The sequence below is a fragment of the Phyllobates terribilis genome, unplaced genomic scaffold (genome assembly GCF_046119375.1).
Source record: "Phyllobates terribilis strain yellow unplaced genomic scaffold, ASM4611937v1 Scaffold_8__6_contigs__length_399053987, whole genome shotgun sequence".
In the NCBI taxonomy this organism is placed as follows: Eukaryota; Metazoa; Chordata; class Amphibia; order Anura; family Dendrobatidae; genus Phyllobates; species Phyllobates terribilis.
In genome coordinates this window covers 345,940,386-345,967,962 of record NW_027362768.1, presented here as the reverse complement: position 1 = coordinate 345,967,962, position 27,577 = coordinate 345,940,386, and the positions used below count along the sequence as shown (strand labels likewise).

The 27,577-nt window shown below is 45.6% G+C and overlaps 20 non-coding genes and 1 pseudogene across 20 annotated transcripts; all 21 read right to left on the bottom strand.

Moving 5' to 3' along the window:
• Nucleotides 1-730: 730 nt before the first annotated feature.
• Nucleotides 731-921, bottom strand: LOC141160710 (U2 spliceosomal RNA). Its single transcript, XR_012250464.1, has one exon. It is a non-coding gene; the product is annotated as a U2 spliceosomal RNA (small nuclear RNA).
• A 1,122-nt stretch (nucleotides 922-2,043) lies between these two features.
• LOC141159816 (U2 spliceosomal RNA) lies at nucleotides 2,044-2,234 on the bottom strand. Its single transcript, XR_012249812.1, has one exon. It is a non-coding gene; the product is annotated as a U2 spliceosomal RNA (small nuclear RNA).
• A 1,118-nt stretch (nucleotides 2,235-3,352) lies between these two features.
• Nucleotides 3,353-3,543, bottom strand: LOC141160050 (U2 spliceosomal RNA). Its single transcript, XR_012250038.1, has one exon. It is a non-coding gene; the product is annotated as a U2 spliceosomal RNA (small nuclear RNA).
• A 1,118-nt stretch (nucleotides 3,544-4,661) lies between these two features.
• Nucleotides 4,662-4,852, bottom strand: LOC141160709 (U2 spliceosomal RNA). The gene has a single exon (XR_012250463.1). It is a non-coding gene; the product is annotated as a U2 spliceosomal RNA (small nuclear RNA).
• A 1,121-nt stretch (nucleotides 4,853-5,973) lies between these two features.
• Nucleotides 5,974-6,164, bottom strand: LOC141160770 (U2 spliceosomal RNA). Its single transcript, XR_012250523.1, has one exon. It is a non-coding gene; the product is annotated as a U2 spliceosomal RNA (small nuclear RNA).
• Nucleotides 6,165-7,281: 1,117 nt separating this feature from the next.
• Nucleotides 7,282-7,472, bottom strand: LOC141160708 (U2 spliceosomal RNA). Its single transcript, XR_012250462.1, has one exon. It is a non-coding gene; the product is annotated as a U2 spliceosomal RNA (small nuclear RNA).
• Nucleotides 7,473-8,595: 1,123 nt separating this feature from the next.
• LOC141160707 (U2 spliceosomal RNA) lies at nucleotides 8,596-8,786 on the bottom strand. The gene has a single exon (XR_012250461.1). It is a non-coding gene; the product is annotated as a U2 spliceosomal RNA (small nuclear RNA).
• A 1,119-nt stretch (nucleotides 8,787-9,905) lies between these two features.
• LOC141160706 (U2 spliceosomal RNA) lies at nucleotides 9,906-10,096 on the bottom strand. Its single transcript, XR_012250460.1, has one exon. It is a non-coding gene; the product is annotated as a U2 spliceosomal RNA (small nuclear RNA).
• Nucleotides 10,097-11,218: 1,122 nt separating this feature from the next.
• On the bottom strand, nucleotides 11,219-11,409 carry LOC141159512 (U2 spliceosomal RNA). The gene has a single exon (XR_012249518.1). It is a non-coding gene; the product is annotated as a U2 spliceosomal RNA (small nuclear RNA).
• A 1,124-nt stretch (nucleotides 11,410-12,533) lies between these two features.
• On the bottom strand, nucleotides 12,534-12,724 carry LOC141160070 (U2 spliceosomal RNA). The gene has a single exon (XR_012250058.1). It is a non-coding gene; the product is annotated as a U2 spliceosomal RNA (small nuclear RNA).
• Nucleotides 12,725-13,842: 1,118 nt separating this feature from the next.
• LOC141160705 (U2 spliceosomal RNA) lies at nucleotides 13,843-14,033 on the bottom strand. The gene has a single exon (XR_012250459.1). It is a non-coding gene; the product is annotated as a U2 spliceosomal RNA (small nuclear RNA).
• A 1,125-nt stretch (nucleotides 14,034-15,158) lies between these two features.
• On the bottom strand, nucleotides 15,159-15,349 carry LOC141159517 (U2 spliceosomal RNA). The gene has a single exon (XR_012249523.1). It is a non-coding gene; the product is annotated as a U2 spliceosomal RNA (small nuclear RNA).
• Nucleotides 15,350-16,467: 1,118 nt separating this feature from the next.
• On the bottom strand, nucleotides 16,468-16,658 carry LOC141160704 (U2 spliceosomal RNA). Its single transcript, XR_012250458.1, has one exon. It is a non-coding gene; the product is annotated as a U2 spliceosomal RNA (small nuclear RNA).
• Nucleotides 16,659-17,777: 1,119 nt separating this feature from the next.
• Nucleotides 17,778-17,968, bottom strand: LOC141160703 (U2 spliceosomal RNA). Its single transcript, XR_012250457.1, has one exon. It is a non-coding gene; the product is annotated as a U2 spliceosomal RNA (small nuclear RNA).
• A 1,122-nt stretch (nucleotides 17,969-19,090) lies between these two features.
• Nucleotides 19,091-19,281, bottom strand: LOC141160702 (U2 spliceosomal RNA). The gene has a single exon (XR_012250456.1). It is a non-coding gene; the product is annotated as a U2 spliceosomal RNA (small nuclear RNA).
• Nucleotides 19,282-20,405: 1,124 nt separating this feature from the next.
• LOC141160700 (U2 spliceosomal RNA) lies at nucleotides 20,406-20,596 on the bottom strand. Its single transcript, XR_012250454.1, has one exon. It is a non-coding gene; the product is annotated as a U2 spliceosomal RNA (small nuclear RNA).
• A 1,115-nt stretch (nucleotides 20,597-21,711) lies between these two features.
• On the bottom strand, nucleotides 21,712-21,902 carry LOC141160699 (U2 spliceosomal RNA). The gene has a single exon (XR_012250453.1). It is a non-coding gene; the product is annotated as a U2 spliceosomal RNA (small nuclear RNA).
• A 1,121-nt stretch (nucleotides 21,903-23,023) lies between these two features.
• On the bottom strand, nucleotides 23,024-23,214 carry LOC141160698 (U2 spliceosomal RNA). The gene has a single exon (XR_012250452.1). It is a non-coding gene; the product is annotated as a U2 spliceosomal RNA (small nuclear RNA).
• A 1,123-nt stretch (nucleotides 23,215-24,337) lies between these two features.
• LOC141160131 (U2 spliceosomal RNA) lies at nucleotides 24,338-24,520 on the bottom strand. Its single transcript, XR_012250106.1, has one exon. It is a non-coding gene; the product is annotated as a U2 spliceosomal RNA (small nuclear RNA).
• Nucleotides 24,521-25,309: 789 nt separating this feature from the next.
• On the bottom strand, nucleotides 25,310-25,401 carry LOC141160427 (U2 spliceosomal RNA; annotated as a pseudogene).
• A 1,118-nt stretch (nucleotides 25,402-26,519) lies between these two features.
• On the bottom strand, nucleotides 26,520-26,710 carry LOC141159423 (U2 spliceosomal RNA). The gene has a single exon (XR_012249430.1). It is a non-coding gene; the product is annotated as a U2 spliceosomal RNA (small nuclear RNA).
• Between the last annotated feature and the right edge of the window lie 867 nt (nucleotides 26,711-27,577).

Sequence of the window (27,577 nt, the reverse complement as noted above, 5' to 3'; positions counted from 1 at the left end):
TATATAAAGGCTCAGAGCCTATTATGACACGCGCAGCCAGCGTTCCATTGCCACATTCCGTCTACTGCAGGCGGGATACCTGGATGGCTGAATGTCACTGAGAAGCTCACAGAGACCGCCATAAGCAACAGTTTAAAAGAATGCCACAGACTAATCAACCAAACTTTTTGGGTTGGTTTCTCTTTTATAGTCTGCAGGCATTAAATGAAAGAAGTCAGTGTTCCAGCAGAGGGAGACAACATTTCAGAAAAGGCATTGTAGCAAACCAAAAAAGAAATTTTAAGCGCAGCAGAGTAACCAGCTCACATACCTGTTAGCTCAGGTGAGTTTAAAAGGCTGCTGTTGATAACAAGGGCATTTGCTAAATAGATGGTGTGTGTGCAACAATATACTGAAAGGTCAATTATATTGTGCAGCTTATCTCACCACCTGTAGTTATTTAGGTGAAAGCTCCAAAATGCTTGCCTAATATGTCTGTTTATCCAAAAGGAAGTATAGAGGGAGAGCTAGATAGATAGCATTGCATTACATTACATGGCAATGCAATGCACAGTTGCTGAAGTTGAACCAAAATGAGCTTGTCATCTGGCTTCTGCAACTTTTAACATGAAAAATCCAATGAGGAGAAGAAAAGCAAAGCCAAAGAGTCCATCCCAAAATCCGACAAACAAGCCAAATGAACAAAAAGCATTGAATTCAATTATTTCTGATTTTAGAAACTGCATTAAAGAAGGGGTGCACCGGTCCTGGAGATACTGCAATACCAGGTCAATGCGTGGAGTGGACAGAGCAAGCTCTTTTTCCATCTCCCTGTTCTAAAAATCCATTTAATATATGGTCCCCAGATAGGGGACGTATCAGATATTAAACTGATAAGAACAGATACTACACTTGATCTTAGCCAAAAGGCCGAGAAGCGATAACCAGAATTGGTTTCCGACTACGGTGCCACCCAAGGATTCTGAAAAGTCCATTTGTGGAGATGGCCACCTGGACTCCCGTTAAGAAGACATGCTGTCAACCTCTAGATCCCTCACATGCCTGCACTTTTCGGCTTGCTGCTGCTGCAATCCACGCGTTTTAGATCTGCATAACTCCACCTCTTTTAGCACAGTACCCTCAACCCCCGGCTGTTCCCACCCGCCTCAACACCGTTGGAAGGGAGGAGAACCAATTAAGGCGGGGGGGGGGGGGGTGGAACGAGCAGCTGTCTACCCTTAGCAGGAGGGTTGCTGATTAATTACCTCTCCTGCTGCTGCTGCTGCTGCTGGCTGTCCAGCAGCAGACTGAAGGTGGCTGCTGCTGTGCGCAGGTATATAAAGGCTCAGAGCCTATTATGACACGCGCAGCCAGCGTTCCATTGCCACATTCCGTCTACTGCAGGCGGGATACCTGGATGGCTGAATGTCACTGAGAAGCTCACAGAGTCCGCCATAAGCAACAGTTTAAAAGAATGCCACAGACTAATCAACCAAACTTTTTGGGTTGGTTTCTCTTTTACAGTCTGCAGGCATTAAAAGAAAGAAGTCAGTGTTCCAGCAGAGGGAGACAACGTTTCAGAAAAGGCATTGTAGCAAACCAAAAAAGAAATTTTAAGCGCAGTAGAGTAACCAGCTCACATACCTGTTAGCTCAGGTGAGTTTAAAAGGCTGCTGTTGATAACAAGGGCATTTGCTAAATAGATGGTGTGTGTGCAACAATATACTGAAAGGTCAATTATATTGTGCAGCTTATCTCACCACCTGTAGTTATTTAGGTGAAAGCTCCAAAATGCTTGCCTAATATGTCTGTTTATCCAAAAGGAAGTATAGAGGGAGAGCTAGATAGATAGCATTGCATTACATTACATGGCAATGCAATGCACAGTTGCTGAAGTTGAACCAAAATGAGCTTGTCATCTGGCTTCTGCAACTTTTAACATGAAAAATCCAATGAGGAGAAGAAAAGCAAAGCCAAAGAGTCCATCCCAAAATCCGACAAACAAGCCAAATGAACAAAAAGCATTGAATTCAATTCTTTCTGATTTTAGAAACTGCATTAAAGAAGGGGTGCACCGGTCCTGGAGATACTGCAATACCAGGTCAATGCGTGGAGTGGACAGAGCAAGCTCTTTTTCCATATCCCTGTTCTAAAAATCCATTTAATATATGGTCCCCAGATAGGGGACGTATCAGATATTAAACTGATAAGAACAGATACTACACTTGATCTTAGCCAAAAGGCCGAGAAGCGATCACCAGAATTGGTTTCCGACTACGGTGCCACCCAAGGATTCTGAAAAGTCCATTTGTGGAGATGGCCACCTGGACTCCCGTTAAGAAGACATGCTGTCAACCTCTAGATCCCTCACATGCCTGCACTTTTCGGCTTGCTGCTGCTGCAATCCACGCGTTTTAGATCTGCATAACTCCACCTCTTTTAGCACAGTACCCTCAACCCCCGGCTGTTCCCACCCGCCTCAACACCGTTGGAAGGGAGGAAAACCAATTAAGGCGGGGGGGGGGTGGAACGAGCAGCTGTCTACCCTTAGCAGGAGGGTTGCTGATTAATTACCTCTCCTGCTGCTGCTGCTGCTGCTGGCTGTCCAGCAGCAGACTGAAGGTGGCTGCTGCTGTGCGCAGGTATATAAAGGCTCAGAGCCTATTATGACACGCGCAGCCAGCGTTCCATTGCCACATTCCGTCTACTGCAGGCGGGATACCTGGATGGCTGAATGTCACTGAGAAGCTCACAGAGACCGCCATAAGCAACAGTTTAAAAGAATGCCACAGACTAATCAACCAAACTTTTTGGGTTGGTTTCTCTTTTATAGTCTGCAGGCATTAAATGAAAGAAGTCAGTGTTCCAGCAGAGGGAGACAACGTTTCAGAAAAGGCATTGTAGCAAACCAAAAAAGAAATTTTAAGCGCAGCAGAGTAACCAGCTCACATACCTGTTAGCTCAGGTGAGTTTAAAAGGCTGCTGTTGATAACAAGGGCATTTGCTAAATAGATGGTGTGTGTGCAACAATATACTGAAAGGTCAATTATATTGTGCAGCTTATCTCACCACCTGTAGTTATTTAGGTGAAAGCTCCAAAATGCTTGCCTAATATGTCTGTTTATCCAAAAGGAAGTATAGAGGGAGAGCTAGATAGATAGCATTGCATTACATTACATGGCAATGCAATGCACAGTTGCTGAAGTTGAACCAAAATGAGCTTGTCATCTGGCTTCTGCAACTTTTAACATGAAAAATCCAATGAGGAGAAGAAAAGCAAAGCCAAAGAGTCCATCCCAAAATCCGACAAACAAGCCAAATGAACAAAAAGCATTGAATTCAATTCTTTCTGATTTTAGAAACTGCATTAAAGAAGGGGTGCACCGGTCCTGGAGATACTGCAATACCAGGTCAATGCGTGGAGTGGACAGAGCAAGCTCTTTTTCCATATCCCTGTTCTAAAAATCCATTTAATATATGGTCCCCAGATAGGGGACGTATCAGATAGTAAACTGATAAGAACAGATACTACACTTGATCTTAGCCAAAAGGCCGAGAAGCGATCACCAGAATTGGTTTCCGACTACGGTGCCACCCAAGGATTCTGAAAAGTCCATTTGTGGAGATGGCCACCTGGACTCCCGTTAAGAAGACATGCTGTCAACCTCTAGATCCCTCACATGCCTGCACTTTTCGGCTTGCTGCTGCTGCAATCCACGCGTTTTAGATCTGCATAACTCCACCTCTTTTAGCACAGTACCCTCAACCCCCGGCTGTTCCCACCCGCCTCAACACCGTTGGAAGGGAGGAAAACCAATTAAGGCGGGGGGGGGGTGGAACGAGCAGCTGTCTACCCTTAGCAGGAGGGTTGCTGATTAATTACCTCTCCTGCTGCTGCTGCTGCTGCTGGCTGTCCAGCAGCAGACTGAAGGTGGCTGCTGCTGTGCGCAGGTATATAAAGGCTCAGAGCCTATTATGACACGCGCAGCCAGCGTTCCATTGCCACATTCCGTCTACTGCAGGCGGGATACCTGGATGGCTGAATGTCACTGAGAAGCTCACAGAGACCGCCATAAGCAACAGTTTAAAAGAATGCCACAGACTAATCAACCAAACTTTTTGGGTTGGTTTCTCTTTTATAGTCTGCAGGCATTAAATGAAAGAAGTCAGTGTTCCAGCAGAGGGAGACAACGTTTCAGAAAAGGCATTGTAGCAAACCAAAAAAGAAATTTTAAGCGCAGCAGAGTAACCAGCTCACATACCTGTTAGCTCAGGTGAGTTTAAAAGGCTGCTGTTGATAACAAGGGCATTTGCTAAATAGATGGTGTGTGTGCAACAATATACTGAAAGGTCAATTATATTGTGCAGCTTATCTCACCACCTGTAGTTATTTAGGTGAAAGCTCCAAAATGCTTGCCTAATATGTCTGTTTATCCAAAAGGAAGTATAGAGGGAGAGCTAGATAGATAGCATTGCATTACATTACATGGCAATGCAATGCACAGTTGCTGAAGTTGAACCAAAATGAGCTTGTCATCTGGCTTCTGCAACTTTTAACATGAAAAATCCAATGAGGAGAAGAAAAGCAAAGCCAAAGAGTCCATCCCAAAATCCGACAAACAAGCCAAATGAACAAAATGCATTGAATTCAATTCTTTCTGATTTTAGAAACTGCATTAAAGAAGGGGTGCACCGGTCCTGGAGATACTGCAATACCAGGTCAATGCGTGGAGTGGACAGAGCAAGCTCTTTTTCCATCTCCCTGTTCTAAAAATCCATTTAATATATGGTCCCCAGATAGGGGACGTATCAGATATTAAACTGATAAGAACAGATACTACACTTGATCTTAGCCAAAAGGCCGAGAAGCGATAACCAGAATTGGTTTCCGACTACGGTGCCACCCAAGGATTCTGAAAAGTCCATTTGTGGAGATGGCCACCTGGACTCCCGTTAAGAAGACATGCTGTCAACCTCTAGATCCCTCACATGCCTGCACTTTTCGGCTTGCTGCTGCTGCAATCCACGCGTTTTAGATCTGCATAACTCCACCTCTTTTAGCACAGTACCCTCAACCCCCGGCTGTTCCCACCCGCCTCAACACCGTTGGAAGGGAGGAGAACCAATTAAGGCGGGGGGGGGGGGGTGGAACGAGCAGCTGTCTACCCTTAGCAGGAGGGTTGCTGATTAATTACCTCTCCTGCTGCTGCTGCTGCTGCTGGCTGTCCAGCAGCAGACTGAAGGTGGCTGCTGCTGTGCGCAGGTATATAAAGGCTCAGAGCCTATTATGACACGCGCAGCCAGCGTTCCATTGCCACATTCCGTCTACTGCAGGCGGGATACCTGGATGGCTGAATGTCACTGAGAAGCTCACAGAGACCGCCATAAGCAACAGTTTAAAAGAATGCCACAGACTAATCAACCAAACTTTTTGGGTTGGTTTCTCTTTTATAGTCTGCAGGCATTAAATGAAAGAAGTCAGTGTTCCAGCAGAGGGAGACAACGTTTCAGAAAAGGCATTGTAGCAAACCAAAAAAGAAATTTTAAGCGCAGCAGAGTAACCAGCTCACATACCTGTTAGCTCAGGTGAGTTTAAAAGGCTGCTGTTGATAACAAGGGCATTTGCTAAATAGATGGTGTGTGTGCAACAATATACTGAAAGGTCAATTATATTGTGCAGCTTATCTCACCACCTGTAGTTATTTAGGTGAAAGCTCCAAAATGCTTGCCTAATATGTCTGTTTATCCAAAAGGAAGTATAGAGGGAGAGCTAGATAGATAGCATTGCATTACATTACATGGCAATGCAATGCACAGTTGCTGAAGTTGAACCAAAATGAGCTTGTCATCTGGCTTCTGCAACTTTTAACATGAAAAATCCAATGAGGAGAAGAAAAGCAAAGCCAAAGAGTCCATCCCAAAATCCGACAAACAAGCCAAATGAACAAAAAGCATTGAATTCAATTCTTTCTGATTTTAGAAACTACATTAAAGAAGGGGTGCACCGCTCCTGGAGATACTGCAATACCAGGTCAATGCGTGGAGTGGACAGAGCAAGCTCTTTTTCCATCTCCCTGTTCTAAAAATCCATTTAATATATGGTCCCCAGATAGGGGACGTATCAGATATTAAACTGATAAGAACAGATACTACACTTGATCTTAGCCAAAAGGCCGAGAAGCGATAACCAGAATTGGTTTCCGACTACGGTGCCACCCAAGGATTCTGAAAAGTCCATTTGTGGAGATGGCCACCTGGACTCCCGTTAAGAAGACATGCTGTCAACCTCTAGATCCCTCACATGCCTGCACTTTTCGGCTTGCTGCTGCTGCAATCCACGCGTTTTAGATCTGCATAACTCCACCTCTTTTAGCACAGTACCCTCAACCCCCGGCTGTTCCCACCCGCCTCAACACCGTTGGAAGGGAGGAGAACCAATTAAGGCGGGGGGGGGTGGAACGAGCAGCTGTCTACCCTTAGCAGGAGGGTTGCTGATTAATTACCTCTCCTGCTGCTGCTGCTGCTGCTGGCTGTCCAGTAGCAGGCTGAAGGTGGCTGCTGCTGTGCGCAGGTATATAAAGACTCAGAGCCTATTATGACACGCGCAGCCAGCGTTCCATTGCCACATTCCGTCTACTGCAGGTGGGATACCTGGATGGCTGAATGTCACTGAGAAGCTCACAGAGACCGCCATAAGCAACAGTTTAAAAGAATGCCACAGACTAATCAACCAAACTTTTTGGGTTGGTTTCTCTTTTATAGTCTGCAGGCATTAAATGAAAGAAGTCAGTGTTCCAGCAGAGGGAGACAACGTTTCAGAAAAGGCATTGTAGCAAACCAAAAAAGAAATTTTAAGCGCAGCAGAGTAACCAGCTCACATACCTGTTAGCTCAGGTGAGTTTAAAAGGCTGCTGTTGATAACAAGGGCATTTGCTAAATAGATGGTGTGTGTGCAACAATAGACTGAAAGGTCAATTATATTGTGCAGCTTATCTCACCACCTGTAGTTATTTAGGTGAAAGCTCCAAAATGCTTGCCTAATATGTCTGTTTATCCAAAAGGAAGTATAGAGGGAGAGCTAGATAGATAGCATTGCATTACATTACATGGCAATGCAATGCACAGTTGCTGAAGTTGAACCAAAATGAGCTTGTCATCTGGCTTCTGCAACTTTTAACATGAAAAATCCAATGAGGAGAAGAAAAGCAAAGCCAAAGAGTCCATCCCAAAATCCGACAAACAAGCCAAATGAACAAAAAGCATTGAATTCAATTCTTTCTGATTTTAGAAACTGCATTAAAGAAGGGGTGCACCGGTCCTGGAGATACTGCAATACCAGGTCAATGCGTGGAGTGGACAGAGCAAGCTCTTTTTCCATCTCCCTGTTCTAAAAATCCATTTAATATATGGTCCCCAGATAGGGGACGTATCAGATATTAAACTGATAAGAACAGATACTACACTTGATCTTAGCCAAAAGGCCGAGAAGCGATAACCAGAATTGGTTTCCGACTACGGTGCCACCCAAGGATTCTGAAAAGTCCATTTGTGGAGATGGCCACCTGGACTCCCGTTAAGAAGACATGCTGTCAACCTCTAGATCCCTCACATGCCTGCACTTTTCGGCTTGCTGCTGCTGCAATCCACGCGTTTTAGATCTGCATAACTCCACCTCTTTTAGCACAGTACCCTCAACCCCCGGCTGTTCCCACCCGCCTCAACACCGTTGGAAGGGAGGAGAACCAATTAAGGCGGGGGGTGGGGGGGGTGGAACGAGCAGCTGTCTACCCTTAGCAGGAGGGTTGCTGATTAATTACCTCTCCTGCTGCTGCTGCTGCTGCTGGCTGTCCAGCAGCAGACTGAAGGTGGCTGCTGCTGTGCGCAGGTATATAAAGGCTCAGAGCCTATTATGACACGCGCAGCCAGCGTTCCATTGCCACATTCCGTCTACTGCAGGCGGGATACCTGGATGGCTGAATGTCACTGAGAAGCTCACAGAGACCGCCATAAGCAACAGTTTAAAAGAATGCCACAGACTAATCAACCAAACTTTTTGGGTTGGGTTCTCTTTTATAGTCTGCAGGCATTAAATGAAAGAAGTCAGTGTTCCAGCAGAGGGAGACAACGTTTCAGAAAAGGCATTGTAGCAAACCAAAAAAGAAATTTTAAGCGCAGCAGAGTAACCAGCTCACATACCTGTTAGCTCAGGTGAGTTTAAAAGGCTGCTGTTGATAACAAGGGCATTTGCTAAATAGATGGTGTGTGTGCAACAATATACTGAAAGGTCAATTATATTGTGCAGCTTATCTCACCACCTGTAGTTATTTAGGTGAAAGCTCCAAAATGCTTGCCTAATATGTCTGTTTATCCAAAAGGAAGTATAGAGGGAGAGCTAGATAGATAGCATTGCATTACATTACATGGCAATGCAATGCACAGTTGCTGAAGTTGAACCAAAATGAGCTTGTCATCTGGCTTCTGCAACTTTTAACATGAAAAATCCAATGAGGAGAAGAAAAGCAAAGCCAAAGAGTCCATCCCAAAATCCGACAAACAAGCCAAATGAACAAAAAGCATTGAATTCAATTCTTTCTGATTTTAGAAACTGCATTAAAGAAGGGGTGCACCGGTCCTGGAGATACTGCAATACCAGGTCAATGCGTGGAGTGGACAGAGCAAGCTCTTTTTCCATCTCCCTGTTCTAAAAATCCATTTAATATATGGTCCCCAGATAGGGGACGTATCAGATATTAAACTGATAAGAACAGATACTACACTTGATCTTAGCCAAAAGGCCGAGAAGCGATAACCAGAATTGGTTTCCGACTACGGTGCCACCCAAGGATTCTGAAGAGTCCATTTGTGGAGATGGCCACCTGGACTCCCGTTAAGAAGACATGCTGTCAACCTCTAGATCCCTCACATGCCTGCACTTTTCGGCTTGCTGCTGCTGCAATCCACGCGTTTTAGATCTGCATAACTCCACCTCTTTTAGCACAGTACCCTCAACCCCCGGCTGTTCCCACCCGCCTCAACACCGTTGGAAGGGAGGAGAACCAATTAAGGCGGGGGGGGGGGTGGAACGAGCAGCTGTCTACCCTTAGCAGGAGGGTTGCTGATTAATTACCTCTCCTGCTGCTGCTGCTGCTGCTGGCTGTCCAGCAGCAGACTGAAGGTGGCTGCTGCTGTGCGCAGGTATATAAAGTCTCAGAGCCTATTATGACACGCGCAGCCAGCGTTCCATTGCCACATTCCGTCTACTGCAGGCGGGATACCTGGATGGCTGAATGTCACTGAGAAGCTCACAGAGACCGCCATAAGCAACAGTTTAAAAGAATGCCACAGACTAATCAACCAAACTTTTTGGGTTGGTTCCTCTTTTATAGTCTGCAGGCATTAAATGAAAGAAGTCAGTGTTCCAGCAGAGGGAGACAACGTTTCAGAAAAGGCATTGTAGCAAACCAAAAAAGAAATTTTAAGTGCAGCAGAGTAACCAGCTCACATACCTGTTAGCTCAGGTGAGTTTAAAAGGCTGCTGTTGATAACAAGGGCATTTGCTAAATAGATGGTGTGTGTGCAACAATATACTGAAAGGTCAATTATATTGTGCAGCTTATCTCACCACCTGTAGTTATTTAGGTGAAAGCTCCAAAATGCTTGCCTAATATGTCTGTTTATCCAAAAGGAAGTATAGAGGGAGAGCTAGATAGATAGCATTGCATTACATTACATGGCAATGCAATGCACAGTTGCTGAAGTTGAACCAAAATGAGCTTGTCATCTGGCTTCTGCAACTTTTAACATGAAAAATCCAATGAGGAGAAGAAAAGCAAAGCCAAAGAGTCCATCCCAAAATCCGACAAACAAGCCAAATGAACAAAAAGCATTGAATTCAATTCTTTCTGATTTTAGAAACTGCATTAAAGAAGGGGTGCACCGGTCCTGGAGATACTGCAATACCAGGTCAATGCGTGGAGTGGACAGAGCAAGCTCTTTTTCCATCTCCCTGTTCTAAAAATCCATTTAATATATGGTCCCCAGATAGGGGACGTATCAGATATTAAACTGATAAGAACAGATACTACACTTGATCTTAGCCAAAAGGCCGAGAAGCGATAACCAGAATTGGTTTCCGACTACGGTGCCACCCAAGGATTCTGAAAAGTCCATTTGTGGAGATGGCCACCTGGACTCCCGTTAAGAAGACATGCTGTCAACCTCTAGATCCCTCACATGCCTGCACTTTTCGGCTTGCTGCTGCTGCAATCCACGCGTTTTAGATCTGCATAACTCCACCTCTTTTAGCACAGTACCCTCAACCCCCGGCTGTTCCCACCCGCCTCAACACCGTTGGAAGGGAGGAGAACCAATTAAGGCGGGGGGGGGGGGGGGGGTGGAACGAGCAGCTGTCTACCCTTAGCAGGAGGGTTGCTGATTAATTACCTCTCCTGCTGCTGCTGCTGCTGGCTGTCCAGCAGCAGACTGAAGGTGGCTGCTGCTGTGCGCAGGTATATAAAGGCTCAGAGCCTATTATGACACGCGCAGCCAGCGTTCCATTGCCACATTCCGTCTACTGCAGGCGGGATACCTGGATGGCTGAATGTCACTGAGAAGCTCACAGAGACCGCCATAAGCAACAGTTTAAAAGAATGCCACAGACTAATCAACCAAACTTTTTGGGTTGGTTTCTCTTTTATAGTCTGCAGGCATTAAATGAAAGAAGTCAGTGTTCAAGCAGAGGGAGACAACGTTTCAGAAAAGGCATTGTAGCAAACCAAAAAAGAAATTTTAAGCGCAGCAGAGTAACCAGCTCACATACCTGTTAGCTCAGGTGAGTTTAAAAGGCTGCTGTTGATAACAAGGGCATTTGCTAAATAGATGGTGTGTGTGCAACAATATACTGAAAGGTCAATTATATTGTGCAGCTTATCTCACCACCTGTAGTTATTTAGGTGAAAACTCCAAAATGCTTGCCTAATATGTCTGTTTATCCAAAAGGAAGTATAGAGGGAGAGCTAGATAGATAGCATTGCATTACATTACATGGCAATGCAATGCACAGTTGCTGAAGTTGAACCAAAATGAGCTTGTCATCTGGCTTCTGCAACTTTTAACATGAAAAATCCAATGAGGAAAAGAAAAGCAAAGCCAAAGAGTCCATCCCAAAATCCGACAAACAAGCCAAATGAACAAAAAGCATTGAATTCAATTCTTTCTGATTTTAGAAACTGCATTAAAGAAGGGGTGCACCGGTCCTGGAGATACTGCAATACCAGGTCAATGCGTGGAGTGGACAGAGCAAGCTCTTTTTCCATCTCCCTGTTCTAAAAATCCATTTAATATATGGTCCCCAGATAGGGGACGTATCAGATATTAAACTGATAAGAACAGATACTACACTTGATCTTAGCCAAAAGGCCTAGAAGCGATAACCAGAATTGGTTTCCGACTACGGTGCCACCCAAGGATTCTGAAAAGTCCATTTGTGGAGATGGCCACCTGGACTCCCGTTAAGAAGACATGCTGTCAACCTCTAGATCCCTCACATGCCTGCACTTTTCGGCTTGCTGCTGCTGCAATCCACGCGTTTTAGATCTGCATAACTCCACCTCTTTTAGCACAGTACCCTCAACCCCCGGCTGTTCCCACCCGCCTCAACACCGTTGGAAGGGAGGAGAACCAATTAAGGCGGGGGGTGGGGGGGGGTGGAACGAGCAGCTGTCTACCCTTAGCAGGAGGGTTGCTGATTAATTACCTCTCCTGCTGCTGCTGCTGCTGCTGGCTGTCCAGCAGCAGACTGAAGGTGGCTGCTGCTGTGCGCAGGTATATAAAGGCTCAGAGCCTATTATGACACGCGCAGCCAGCGTTCCATTGCCACATTCCGTCTACTGCAGGCGGGATACCTGGATGGCTGAATGTCACTGAGAAGCTCACAGAGACCGCCATAAGCAACAGTTTAAAAGAATGCCACAGACTAATCAACCAAACTTTTTGGGTTGGTTTCTCTTTTATAGTCTGCAGGCATTAAATGAAAGAAGTCAGTGTTCCAGCAGAGGGAGACAACGTTTCAGAAAAGGCATTGTAGCAAACCAAAAAAGAAATTTTAAGCGCAGCAGAGTAACCAGCTCACATACCTGTTAGCTCAGGTGAGTTTAAAAGGCTGCTGTTGATAACAAGGGCCTTTGCTAAATAGATGGTGTGTGTGCAACAATATACTGAAAGGTCAATTATATTGTGCAGCTTATCTCACCACCTGTAGTTATTTAGGTGAAAGCTCCAAAATGCTTGCCTAATATGTCTGTTTATCCAAAAGGAAGTATAGAGGGAGAGCTAGATAGATAGCATTGCATTACATTACATGGCAATGCAATGCACAGTTGCTGAAGTTGAACCAAAATGAGCTTGTCATCTGGCTTCTGCAACTTTTAACATGAAAAATCCAATGAGGAGAAGAAAAGCAAAGCCAAAGAGTCCATCCCAAAATCCGACAAACAAGCCAAATGAACAAAAAGCATTGAATTCAATTCTTTCTGATTTTAGAAACTGCATTAAAGAAGGGGTGCACCGGTCCTGGAGATACTGCAATACCAGGTCAATGCGTGGAGTGGACAGAGCAAGCTCTTTTTCCATCTCCCTGTTCTAAAAATCCATTTAATATATGGTCCACAGATAGGGGACGTATCACATATTAAACTGATAAGAACAGATACTACACTTGATCTTAGCCAAAAGGCCGAGAAGCGATAACCAGAATTGGTTTCCGACTACGGTGCCACCCAAGGATTCTGAAAAGTCCATTTGTGGAGATGGCCACCTGGACTCCCGTTAAGAAGACATGCTGTCAACCTCTAGATCCCTCACATGCCTGCACTTTTCGGCTTGCTGCTGCTGCAATCCACGCGTTTTAGATCTGCATAACTCCACCTCTTTTAGCACAGTACCCTCAACCCCCGGCTGTTCCCACCCGCCTCAACACCGTTGGAAGGGAGGAGAACCAATTAAGGCGGGGGGGGGGGGGTGGAACGAGCAGCTGTCTACCCTTAGCAGGAGGGTTGCTGATTAATTACCTCTCCTGCTGCTGCTGCTGCTGGCTGTCCAGCAGCAGACTGAAGGTGGCTGCTGCTGTGCGCAGGTATATAAAGGCTCAGAGCCTATTATGACACGCTCAGCCAGCGTTCCATTGCCACATTCCGTCTACTGCAGGCGGGATACCTGGATGGCTGAATGTCACTGAGAAGCTCACAGAGACCGCCATAAGCAACAGTTTAAAAGAATGCCACAGACTAATCAACCAAACTTTTTGGGTTGGTTTCTCTTTTATAGTCTGCAGGCATTAAATGAAAGAAGTCAGTGTTCCAGCAGAGGGAGACAACGTTTCAGAAAAGGCATTGTAGCAAACCAAAAAAGAAATTTTAAGCGCAGCAGAGTAACCAGCTCACATACCTGTTAGCTCAGGTGAGTTTAAAAGGCTGCTGTTGATTACAAGGGCATTTGCTAAATAGATGGTGTGTGTGCAACAATATACTGAAAGGTCAATTATATTGTGCAGCTTATCTCACCACCTGTAGTTATTTAGGTGAAAGCTCCAAAATGCTTGCCTAATATGTCTGTTTATCCAAAAGGAAGTATAGAGGGAGAGCTAGATAGATAGCATTGCATTACATTACATGGCAATGCAATGCACAGATGCTGAAGTTGAACCAAAATGAGCTTGTCATCTGGCTTCTGCAACTTTTAACATGAAAAATCCAATGAGGAGAAGAAAAGCAAAGCCAAAGAGTCCATCCCAAAATCCGACAAACAAGCCAAATGAACAAAAAGCATTGAATTCAATTCTTTCTGATTTTAGAAACTGCATTAAAGAAGGGGTGCACCGGTCCTGGAGATACTGCAATACCAGGTCAATGCGTGGAGTGGACAGAGCAAGCTCTTTTTCCATCTCCCTGTTCTAAAAATCCATTTAATATATGGTCCCCAGATAGGGGACGTATCAGATATTAAACTGATAAGAACAGATACTACACTTGATCTTAGCCAAAAGGCCGAGAAGCGATAACCAGAATTGGTTTCCGACTACGGTGCCACCCAAGGATTCTGAAAAGTCCATTTGTGGAGATGGCCACCTGGACTCCCGTTAAGAAGACATGCTGTCAACCTCTAGATCCCTCACATGCCTGCACTTTTCGGCTTGCTGCTGCTGCAATCCACGCGTTTTAGATCTGCATAACTCCACCTCTTTTAGCACAGTACCCTCAACCCCCGGCTGTTCCCACCCGCCTCAACACCGTTGGAAGGGAGGAGAACCAATTAAGGCGGGGGGTGGGGGGGGGGTGGAACGAGCAGCTGTCTACCCTTAGCAGGAGGGTTGCTGATTAATTACCTCTCCTGCTGCTGCTGCTGCTGCTGGCTGTCCAGCAGCAGACTGAAGGTGGCTGCTGCTGTGCGCAGGTATATAAAGGCTCAGAGCCTATTATGACACGCGCAGCCAGCGTTCCATTGCCACATTCCGTCTACTGCAGGCGGGATACCTGGATGGCTGAATGTCACTGAGAAGCTCACAGAGACCGCCATAAGCAACAGTTTAAAAGAATGCCACAGACTAATCAACCAAACTTTTTGGGTTGGTTTCTCTTTTATAGTCTGCAGGCATTAAATGAAAGAAGTCAGTGTTCCAGCAGAGGGAGACAACGTTTCAGAAAAGGCATTGTAGCAAACCAAAAAAGAAATTTTAAGCGCAGCAGAGTAACCAGCTCACATACCTGTTAGCTCAGGTGAGTTTAAAAGGCTGCTGTTGATAACAAGGGCATTTGCTAAATAGATGGTGTGTGTGCAACAATATACTGAAAGGTCAATTATATTGTGCAGCTTATCTCACCACCTGTAGTTATTTAGGTGAAAGCTCCAAAATGCTTGCCTAATATGTCTGTTTATCCAAAAGGAAGTATAGAGGGAGAGCTAGATAGATAGCATTGCATTACATTACATGGCAATGCAATGCACAGTTGCTGAAGTTGAACCAAAATGAGCTTGTCATCTGGCTTCTGCAACTTTTAACATGAAAAATCCAATGAGGAGAAGAAAAGCAAAGCCAAAGAGTCCATCCCAAAATCCGACAAACAAGCCAAATGAACAAAAAGCATTGAATTCAATTCTTTCTGATTTTAGAAACTGCATTAAAGAAGGGGTGCACCGGTCCTGGAGATACTGCAATACCAGGTCAATGCGTGGAGTGGACAGAGCAAGCTCTTTCTCCATCTCCCTGTTCTAAAAATCCATTTAATATATGGTCCCCAGATAGGGGACGTATCAGATATTAAACTGATAAGAACAGATACTACACTTGATCTTAGCCAAAAGGCCGAGAAGCGATAACCAGAATTGGTTTCCGACTACGGTGCCACCCAAGGATTCTGAAAAGTCCATTTGTGGAGATGGCCACCTGGACTCCCGTTAAGAAGACATGCTGTCAACCTCTAGATCCCTCACATGCCTGCACTTTTCGGCTTGCTGCTGCTGCAATCCACGCGTTTTAGATCTGCATAACTCCACCTCTTTTAGCACAGTACCCTCAAACCCCGGCTGTTCCCACCCGCCTCAACACCGTTGGAAGGGAGGAGAACCAATTAAGGCAGGGGGGGGGGGGTGGAACGAGCAGCTGTCTACCCTTAGCAGGAGGGTTGCTGATTAATTACCTCTCCTGCTGCTGCTGCTGCTGGCTGTCCAGCAGCAGACTGAAGGTGGCTGCTGCTGTGCGCAGGTATATAAAGGCTCAGAGCCTATTATGACACGCGCAGCCAGCGTTCCATTGCCACATTCCGTCTACTGCAGGCGGGATACCTGGATGGCTGAATGTCACTGAGAAGCTCACAGAGACCGCCATAAGCAACAGTTTAAAAGAATGCCACAGACTAATCAACCAAACTTTTTGGGTTGGTTTCTCTTTTATAGTCTGCAGGCATTAAATGAAAGAAGTCAGTGTTCCAGCAGAGGGAGACAACGTTTCAGAAAAGGCATTGTAGCAAACCAAAAAAGAAATTTTAAGCGCAGCAGAGTAACCAGCTCACATACCTGTTAGCTCAGGTGAGTTTAAAAGGCTGCTGTTGATAACAAGGGCATTTGCTAAATAGATGGTGTGTGTGCAACAATATACTGAAAGGTCAATTATATTGTGCAGCTTATCTCACCACCTGTAGTTATTTAGGTGAAAGCTCCAAAATGCTTGCCTAATATGTCTGTTTATCCAAAAGGAAGTATAGAGGGAGAGCTAGATAGATAGCATTGCATTACATTACATGGCAATGCAATGCACAGTTGCTGAAGTTGAACCAAAATGAGCTTGTCATCTGGCTTCTGCAACTTTTAACATGAAAAATCCAATGAGGAGAAGAAAAGCAAAGCCAAAGAGTCCATCCCAAAATCCGACAAACAAGCCAAATGAACAAAAAGCATTGAATTCAATTCTTTCTGATTTTAGAAACTGCATTAAAGAAGGGGTGCACCGGTCCTGGAGATACTGCAATACCAGGTCAATGCGTGGAGTGGACAGAGCAAGCTCTTTTTCCATCTCCCTGTTCTAAAAATCCATTTAATATATGGTCCCCAGATAGGGGACGTATCAGATATTAAACTGATAAGAACAGATACTACACTTGATCTTAGCCAAAAGGCCGAGAAGCGATAACCAGAATTGGTTTCCGACTACGGTGCCACCCAAGGATTCTGAAAAGTCCATTTGTGGAGATGGCCACCTGGACTCCCGTTAAGAAGACATGCTGTCAACCTCTAGATCCCTCACATGCCTGCACTTTTCGGCTTGCTGCTGCTGCAATCCACGCGTTTTAGATCTGCATAACTCCACCTCTTTTAGCACAGTACCCTCAACCCCCGGCTGTTCCCACCCGCTTCAACACCGTTGGAAGGGAGGAGAACCAATTAAGGCGGGGGGGGGGGTGGAACGAGCAGCTGTCTACCCTTAGCAGGAGGGTTGCTGATTAATTACCTCTCCTGCTGCTGCTGCTGCTGCTGGCTGTCCAGCAGCAGACTGAAGGTGGCTGCTGCTGTGCGCAGGTATATAAAGGCTCAGAGCCTATTATGACACGCGCAGCCAGCGTTCCATTGCCACATTCCGTCTACTGCAGGCGGGATACCTGGATGGCTGAATGTCACTGAGAAGCTCACAGAGACCGCCATAAGCAACAGTTTAAAAGAATGCCACAGACTAATCAACCAAACTTTTTGGGTTGGTTTCTCTTTTATAGTCTGCAGGCATTAAATGAAAGAAGTCAGTGTTCCAGCAGAGGGAGACAACGTTTCAGAAAAGGCATTGTAGCAAACCAAAAAAGAAATTTTAAGCGCAGCAGAGTAACCAGCTCACATACCTGTTAGCTCAGGTGAGTTTAAAAGGCTGCTGTTGATAACAAGGGCATTTGCTAATTAGATGGTGTGTGTGCAACAATATACTGAAAGGTCAATTATATTGTGCAGCTTATCTCACCACCTGTAGTTATTTAGGTGAAAGCTCCAAAATGCTTGCCTAATATGTCTGTTTATCCAAAAGGAAGTATAGAGGGAGAGCTAGATAGATAGCATTGCATTACATTACATGGCAATGCAATGCACAGTTGCTGAAGTTGAACCAAAATGAGCTTGTCATCTGGCTTCTGCAACTTTTAACATGAAAAATCCAATGAGGAGAAGAAAAGCAAAGCCAAAGAGTCCATCCCAAAATCCGACAAACAAGCCAAATGAACAAAAAGCATTGAATTCAATTCTTTCTGATTTTAGAAACTGCATTAAAGAAGGGGTGCACCGGTCCTGGAGATACTGCAATACCAGGTCAATGCGTGGAGTGGACAGAGCAAGCTCTTTTTCCATCTCCCTGTTCTAAAAATCCATTTAATATATGGTCCCCAGATAGGGGACGTATCAGATATTAAACTGATAAGAACAGATACTACACTTGATCTTAGCCAAAAGGCCGAGAAGCGATAACCAGAATTGGTTTCCGACTACGGTGCCACCCAAGGATTCTGAAAAGTCCATTTGTGGAGATGGCCACCTGGACTCCCGTTAAGAAGACATGCTGTCAACCTCTAGATCCCTCACATGCCTGCACTTTTCGGCTTGCTGCTGCTGCAATCCACGCGTTTTAGATCTGCATAACTCCACCTCTTTTAGCACAGTACCCTCAACCCCCGGCTGTTCCCACCCGCCTCAACACCGTTGGAAGGGAGGAGAACCAATTAAGGCGGGGGGTGGGGGGGGGGTGGAACGAGCAGCTGTCTACCCTTAGCAGGAGGGTTGCTGATTAATTACCTCTCCTGCTGCTGCTGCTGCTGGCTGTCCAGCAGCAGACTGAAGGTGGCTGCTGCTGTGCGCAGGTATATAAAGGCTCAGAGCCTATTATGACACGCGCAGCCAGCGTTCCATTGCCACATTCCGTCTACTGCAGGCGGGATACCTGGATGGCTGAATGTCACTGAGAAGCTCACAGAGACCGCCATAAGCAACAGTTTAAAAGAATGCCACAGACTAATCAACCAAACTTTTTGGGTTGGTTCCTCTTTTATAGTCTGCAGGCATTAAATGAAAGAAGTCAGTGTTCCAGCAGAGGGAGACAACGTTTCAGAAAAGGCATTGTAGCAAACCAAAAAAGAAATTTTAAGCGCAGCAGAGTAACCAGCTCACATACCTGTTAGCTCAGGTGAGTTTAAAAGGCTGCTGTTGATAACAAGGGCATTTGCTAAATAGATGGTGTGTGTGCAACAATATACTGAAAGGTCAATTATATTGTGCAGCTTATCTCACCACCTGTAGTTATTTAGGTGAAAGCTCCAAAATGCTTGCCTAATATGTCTGTTTATCCAAAAGGAAGTATAGAGGGAGAGCTAGATAGATAGCATTGCATTACATTACATGGCAATGCAATGCACAGTTGCTGAAGTTGAACCAAAATGAGCTTGTCATCTGGCTTCTGCAACTTTTAACATGAAAAATCCAATGAGGAGAAGAAAAGCAAAGCCAAAGAGTCCATCCCAAAATCCGACAAACAAGCCAAATGAACAAAAAGCATTGAATTCAATTCTTTCTGATTTTAGAAACTGCATTAAAGAAGGGGTGCACCGGTCCTGGAGATACTGCAATACCAGGTCAATGCGTGGAGTGGACAGAGCAAGCTCTTTTTCCATCTCCCTGTTCTAAAAATCCATTTAATATATGGTCCCCAGATAGGGGACGTATCAGATATTAAACTGATAAGAACAGATACTACACTTGATCTTAGCCAAAAGGCCGAGAAGCGATAACCAGAATTGGTTTCCGACTACGGTGCCACCCAAGGATTCTGAAAAGTCCATTTGTGGAGATGGCCACCTGGACTCCCGTTAAGAAGACATGCTGTCAACCTCTAGATCCCTCACATGCCTGCACTTTTCGGCTTGCTGCTGCTGCAATCCACGCGTTTTAGATCTGCATAACTCCACCTCTTTTAGCACAGTACCCTCAACCCCCGGCTGTTCCCACCCGCCTCAACACCGTTGGAAGGGAGGAGAACCAATTAAGGCGGGGGGTGGGGGGGGGTGGAACGAGCAGCTGTCTACCCTTAGCAGGAGGGTTGCTGATTAATTACCTCTCCTGCTGCTGCTGCTGCTGCTGGCTGTCCAGCAGCAGACTGAAGGTGGCTGCTGCTGTGCGCAGGTATATAAAGGCTCAGAGCCTATTATGACACGCGCAGCCAGCGTTCCATTGCCACATTCCGTCTACTGCAGGCGGGATACCTGGATGGCTGAATGTCACTGAGAAGCTCACAGAGACCGCCATAAGCAACAGTTTAAAAGAATGCCACAGACTAATCAACCAAACTTTTTGGGTTGGTTCCTCTTTTATAGTCTGCAGGCATTAAATGAAAGAAGTCAGTGTTCCAGCAGAGGGAGACAACGTTTCAGAAAAGGCATTGTAGCAAACCAAAAAAGAAATTTTAAGCGCAGCAGAGTAACCAGCTCACATACCTGTTAGCTCAGGTGAGTTTAAAAGGCTGCTGTTGATAACAAGGGCATTTGCTAAATAGATGGTGTGTGTGCAACAATATACTGAAAGGTCAATTATATTGTGCAGCTTATCTCACCACCTGTAGTTATTTAGGTGAAAGCTCCAAAATGCTTGCCTAATATGTCTGTTTATCCAAAAGGAAGTATAGAGGGAGAGCTAGATAGATAGCATTGCATTACATTACATGGCAATGCAATGCACAGTTGCTGAAGTTGAACCAAAATGAGCTTGTCATCTGGCTTCTGCAACTTTTAACATGAAAAATCCAATGAGGAGAAGAAAAGCAAAGCCAAAGAGTCCATCCCAAAATCCGACAAACAAGCCAAATGAACAAAAAGCATTGAATTCAATTCTTTCTGATTTTAGAAACTGCATTAAAGAAGGGGTGCACCGGTCCTGGAGATACTGCAATACCAGGTCAATGCGTGGAGTGGACAGAGCAAGCTCTTTTTCCATCTCCCTGTTCTAAAAATCCATTTAATATATGGTCCCCAGATAGGGGACGTATCAGATATTAAACTGATAAGAACAGATACTACACTTGATCTTAGCCAAAAGGCCGAGAAGCGATAACCAGAATTGGTTTCCGACTACGGTGCCACCCAAGGATTCTGAAAAGTCCATTTGTGGAGATGGCCACCTGGACTCCCGTTAAGAAGACATGCTGTCAACCTCTAGATCCCTCACATGCCTGCACTTTTCGGCTTGCTGCTGCTGCAATCCACGCGTTTTAGATCTGCATAACTCCACCTCTTTTAGCACAGTACCCTCAACCCCCGGCTGTTCCCACCCGCCTCAACACCGTTGGAAGGGAGGAGAACCAATTAAGGCGGGGGGGGGGTGGAACGAGCAGCTGTCTACCCTTAGCAGGAGGGTTGCTGATTAATTACCTCTCCTGCTGCTGCTGCTGCTGGCTGTCCAGCAGCAGACTGAAGGTGGCTGCTGCTGTGCGCAGGTATATAAAGGCTCAGAGCCTATTATGACACGCGCAGCCAGCGTTCCATTGCCACATTCCGTCTACTGCAGGCGGGATACCTGGATGGCTGAATGTCACTGAGAAGCTCACAGAGACCGCCATAAGCAACAGTTTAAAAGAATGCCACAGACTAATCAACCAAACTTTTTGGGTTGGTTTCTCTTTTATAGTCTGCAGGCATTAAATGAAAAAAGTCAGTGTTCCAGCAGAGGGAGACAACGTTTCAGAAAAGGCATTGTAGCAAACCAAAAAAGAAATTTTAAGCGCAGCAGAGTAACCAGCTCACATACCTGTTAGCTCAGGTGAGTTTAAAAGGCTGCTGTTGATAACAAGGGCATTTGCTAAATAGATGGTGTGTGTGCAACAATATACTGAAAGGTCAATTATATTGTGCAGCTTATCTCACCACCTGTAGTTATTTAGGTGAAAGCTCCAAAATGCTTGCCTAATATGTCTGTTTATCCAAAAGGAAGTATAGAGGGAGAGCTAGATAGATAGCATTGCATTACATTACATGGCAATGCAATGCACAGTTGCTGAAGTTGAACCAAAATGAGCTTGTCATCTGGCTTCTGCAACTTTTAACATGAAAAATCCAATGAGGAGAAGAAAAGCAAAGCCAAAGAGTCCATCCCAAAATCCGACAAACAAGCCAAATGAACAAAAAGCATTGAATTCAATTCTTTCTGATTTTAGAAACTGCATTAAAGAAGGGGTGCACCGGTCCTGGAGATACTGCAATACCAGGTCAATGCGTGGAGTGGACAGAGCAAGCTCTTTTTCCATCTCCCTGTTCTAAAAATCCATTTAATATATGGTCCCCAGATAGGGGACGTATCAGATATTAAACTGATAAGAACAGATACTACACTTGATCTTAGCCAAAAGGCCGAGAAGCGATAACCAGAATTGGTTTCCGACTACGGTGCCACCCAAGGATTCTGAAAAGTCCATTTGTGGAGATGGCCACCTGGACTCCCGTTAAGAAGACATGCTGTCAACCTCTAGATCCCTCACATGCCTGCACTTTTCGGCTTGCTGCTGCTGCAATCCACGCGTTTTAGATCTGCATAACTCCACCTCTTTTAGCACAGTACCCTCAACCCCTGGCTGTTCCCACCCGCCTCAACACCGTTGGAAGGGAGGAGAACCAATTAAGGCGGGGGGGGGGTGGAACGAGCAGCTGTCTACCCTTAGCAGGAGGGTTGCTGATTAATTACCTCTCCTGCTGCTGCTGCTGCTGCTGCTGGCTGTCCAGCAGCAGACTGAAGGTGGCTGCTGCTGTGCGCAGGTATATAAAGGCTCAGAGCCTATTATGACACGCGCAGCCAGCGTTCCATTGCCACATTCCGTCTACTGCAGGCGGGATACCTGGATGGCTGAATGTCACTGAGAAGCTCACAGAGACCGCCATAAGCAACAGTTTAAAAGAATGCCACAGACTAATCAACCAAACTTTTTGGGTTGGTTTCTCTTTTATAGTCTGCAGGCATTAAATGAAAGAAGTCAGTGTTCCAGCAGAGGGAGACAACGTTTCAGAAAAGGCATTGTAGCAAACCAAAAAAGAAATTTTAAGCGCAGCAGAGTAACCAGCTCACATACCTGTTAGCTCAGGTGAGTTTAAAAGGCTGCTGTTGATTACAAGGGCATTTGCAAAATAGATGGTGTGTGTGCAACAATATACTGAAAGGTCAATTATATTGTGCAGCTTATCTCACCACCTGTAGTTATTTAGGTGAAAGCTCCAAAATGCTTGCCTAATATGTCTGTTTATCCAAAAGGAAGTATAGAGGGAGAGCTAGATAGATAGCATTGCATTACATTACATGGCAATGCAATGCACAGTTGCTGAAGTTGAACCAAAATGAGCTTGTCATCTGGCTTCTGCAACTTTTAACATGAAAAATCCAATGAGGAGAAGAAAAGCAAAGCCAAAGAGTCCATCCCAAAATCCGACAAACAAGCCAAATGAACAAAAAGCATTGAATTCAATTCTTTCTGATTTTAGAAACTGCATTAAAGAAGGGGTGCACCGGTCCTGGAGATACTGCAATACCAGGTCAATGCGTGGAGTGGACAGAGCAAGCTCTTTTTCCATCTCCCTGTTCTAAAAATCCATTTAATATATGGTCCCCAGATAGGGGACGTATCAGATATTAAACTGATAAGAACAGATACTACACTTGATCTTAGCCAAAAGGCCGAGAAGCGATAACCAGAATTGGTTTCCGACTACGGTGCCACCCAAGGATTCTGAAAAGTCCATTTGTGGAGATGGCCACCTGGACTCCCGTTAAGAAGACATGCTGTCAACCTCTAGATCCCTCACATGCCTGCACTTTTCGGCTTGCTGCTGCTGCAATCCACGCGTTTTAAATCTGCATAACTCCACCTCTTTTAGCACAGTACCCTCAACCCCCGGCTGTTCCCACCCGCCTCAACACCGTTGGAAGGGAGGAGAACCAATTAAGGCGGGGGGGGGGGGGGGTGGAACGAGCAGCTGTCTACCCTTAGCAGGAGGGTTGCTGATTAATTACCTCTCCTGCTGCTGCTGCTGCTGCTGGCTGTCCAGCAGCAGACTGAAGGTGGCTGCTGCTGTGCGCAGGTATATAAAGGCTCAGAGCCTATTATGACACGCGCAGCCAGCGTTCCATTGCCACATTCCGTCTACTGCAGGCGGGATACCTGGATGGCTGAATGTCACTGAGAAGCTCACAGAGACCGCCATAAGCAACAGTTTAAAAGAATGCCACAGACTAATCAACCAAACTTTTTGGGTTGGTTTCTCTTTTATAGTCTGCAGGCATTAAATGAAAGAAGTCAGTGTTCCAGCAGAGGGAGACAACGTTTCAGAAAAGGCATTGTAGCAAACCAAAAAAGAAATTTTAAGCGCAGCAGAGTAACCAGCTCACATACCTGTTAGCTCAGGTGAGTTTAAAAGGCTGCTGTTGATAACAAGGGCATTTGCTAAATAGATGGTGTGTGTGCAACAATATACTGAAAGGTCAATTATATTGTGCAGCTTATCTCACCACCTGTAGTTATTTAGGTGAAAGCTCCAAAATGCTTGCCTAATATGTCTGTTTATCCAAAAGGAAGTATAGAGGGAGAGCTAGATAGATAGCATTGCATTACATTACATGGCAATGCAATGCACAGTTGCTGAAGTTGAACCAAAATGAGCTTGTCATCTGGCTTCTGCAACTTTTAACATGAAAAATCCAATGAGGAGAAGAAAAGCAAAGCCAAAGAGTCCATCCCAAAATCCGACAAACAAGCCAAATGAACAAAAAGCATTGAATTCAATTCTTTCTGATTTTAGAAACTGCATTAAAGAAGGGGTGCACCGGTCCTGGAGATACTGCAATACCAGGTCAATGCGTGGAGTGGACAGAGCAAGCTCTTTTTCCATCTCCCTGTTCTAAAAATCCATTTAATATATGGTCCCCAGATAGGGGACGTATCAGATATTAAACTGATAAGAACAGATTTTTTTTTTTATCGAAAGCCCGAATTCGTGTACAAAACCCGAGTGCGCTTAAAAAAGTGACAAGTGCCACAAAAAAAGTGCACTAGGATGCTGGTCTTCTTGAAACCCTCTCCAAAAGGAGAAGGGTCCCCCAAACCATTCCCCGTCCCTCCGAGCCAAAAGGCCACAGCGAGGAACAGGGACAAAAAGCCACCTCCAGCCGAAGCCAGAGGCGACCCAATCTTACCCCCAGCACCTGCCCGAGTTCTCACCCGAGCAAGGCACTGGGAGCCAAAGACTGTGCTCCCCTCCCGGAAGAGGGGAGCCAACAACGCTCTCCTCCCGAAAGAGGAGAGCCAGGGGGGTTCAGGGGGGAGCGGAACCTGATGGCCACACACTCCCCCCCTAGACCTGCCAAGAGAGGAACCCGTAAGGGAACCGCATCCCGTCAAAATCCTAGTAGGACGTGACACACGTGAATAAGTGGACACACAGTGACAAAGAAATTACATAAATAGTGAAGGTTTCACAGTATAATACTGCCCGGACCTTCGACCGGGAATTGAAAAATTCCCCATCCTAAGGCCAGAAGGCCCGGAATAAGGGTGTGTGCGAAGAAAGAAAATTTGAAGTGCTTGTGCAAATGTGCCATAAACTCAAGTGGGGTTCCCAATCCCAGTGAGTTAAGGCACCCCAGGGTCACCACTCCTGGGGCACTTCACACTTCGGGCTTTCGATCTTCCCCGGCCCAATGGCGTCGATCCTGGGGGGCCATGCTTTCCACCAGATGACTATATTAGCCACCTGGCGTACTAACAAGCGCCTAAACCCCAGTGTGCATAATGTATCAATCTACTAGGGCGGCCAACATCCAAAACCGCCTTTTCGAAAGATACTACACTTGATCTTAGCCAAAAGGCCGAGAAGCGATAACCAGAATTGGTTTCCGACTACGGTGCCACCCAAGGATTCTGAAAAGTCCATTTGTGGAGATGGCCACCTGGACTCCCGTTAAGAAGACATGCTGTCAACCTCTAGATCCCTCACATGCCTGCACTTTTCGGCTTGCTGCTGCTGCAATCCACGCGTTTTAGATCTGCATAACTCCACCTCTTTTAGCACAGTACCCTCAACCCCCGGCTGTTCCCACCCGCCTCAACACCGTTGGAAGGGAGGAGAACCAATTAAGGCGGGGGGGGGGTGGAACGAGCAGCTGTCTACCCTTAGCAGGAGGGTTGCTGATTAATTACCTCTCCTGCTGCTGCTGCTGCTGCTGGCTGTCCAGCAGCAGACTGAAGGTGGCTGCTGCTGTGCGCAGGTATATAAAGGCTCAGAGCCTATTATGACACGCGCAGCCAGCGTTCCATTGCCACATTCCGTCTACTGCAGGCGGGATACCTGGATGGCTGAATGTCACTGAGAAGCTCACAGAGACCGCCATAAGCAACAGTTTAAAAGAATGCCACAGACTAATCAACCAAACTTTTTGGGTTGGTTTCTCTTTTATAGTCTGCAGGTATTAAATGATAGAAGTCAGTGTTCCAGCAGAGGGAGACAACGTTTCAGAAAAGGCATTGTAGCAAACCAAAAAAGAAATTTTAAGCGCAGCAGAGTAACCAGCTCACATACCTGTTAGCTCAGGTGAGTTTAAAAGGCTGCTGTTGATAGCAAGGGCATTTGCTAAATAGATGGTGTGTGTGCAACAATATACTGAAAGGTCAATTATATTGTGCAGCTTATCTCACCACCTGTAGTTATTTAGGTGAAAGCTCCAAAATGCTTGCCTAATATGTCTGTTTATCCAAAAGGAAGTATAGAGGGAGAGCTAGATAGATAGCATTGCATTACATTACATGGCAATGCAATGCACAGTTGCTGAAGTTGAACCAAAATGAGCTTGTCATCTGGCTTCTGCAACTTTTAACATGAAAAATCCAATGAGGAGAAGAAAAGCAAAGCCAAAGAGTCCATCCCAAAATCCGACAAACAAGCCAAATGAACAAAAAGCATTGAATTCAATTCTTTCTGATTTTAGAAACTGCATTAAAGAAGGGGTGCACCGGTCCTGGAGATACTGCAATACCAGGCCAATGCGTGGAGTGGACAGAGCAAGCTCTTTTTCCATCTCCCTGTTCTAAAAATCCATTTAATATATGGTCCCCAGATAGGGGACGTATCAGATATTAAACTGATAAGAACAGATACTACACTTGATCTTAGCCAAAAGGCCGAGAAGCGATAACCAGAATTGGTTTCCGACTACACTGCCACCCAAGGATTCTGAAAAGTCCATTTGTGGAGATGGCCACCTGGACTCCCGTTAAGAAGACATGCTGTCAACCTCTAGATCCCTCACATGCCTGCACTTTTCGGCTTGCTGCTGCTGCAATCCACGCGTTTTAGATCTGCATAACTCCACCTCTTTTAGCACAGTACCCTCAACCCCCGGCTGTTCCCACCCGCCTCAACACCGTTGGAAGGGAGGAGAACCAATTTAGGCGGGGGGGGGGGGGTGGAACGAGCAGCTGTCTACCCTTAGCAGGAGGGTTGCTGATTAATTACCTCTCCTGCTGCTGCTGCTGGCTGTCCAGCAGCAGACTGAAGGTGGCTGCTGCTGTGCGCAGGTATATAAAGGCTCAGAGCCTATTATGACACGCGCAGCCAGCGTTCCATTGCCACATTCCGTCTACTGCAGGCGGGATACCTGGATGGCTGAATGTCACTGAGAAGCTCACAGAGACCGCCATAAGCAACAGTTTAAAAGAATGCCACAGACTAATCAACCAAACTTTTTGGGTTGGTTTCTCTTTTATAGTCTGCAGGCATTAAATGAAAGAAGTCAGTGTTCCAGCAGAGGGAGACAACGTTTCAGAAAAGGCATTGTAGCAAACCAAAAAAGAAATTTTAAGCGCAGCAGAGTAACCAGCTCACATACCTGTTAGCTCAGGTGAGTTTAAAAGGCTGCTGTTGATAACAAGGGCATTTGCTAAATAGATGGTGTGTGTGCAACAATATACTGAAAGGTCAATTATATTGTGCAGCTTATCTCACCACCTGTAGTTATTTAGGTGAAAGCTCCAAAATGCTTGCCTAATATGTCTGTTTAT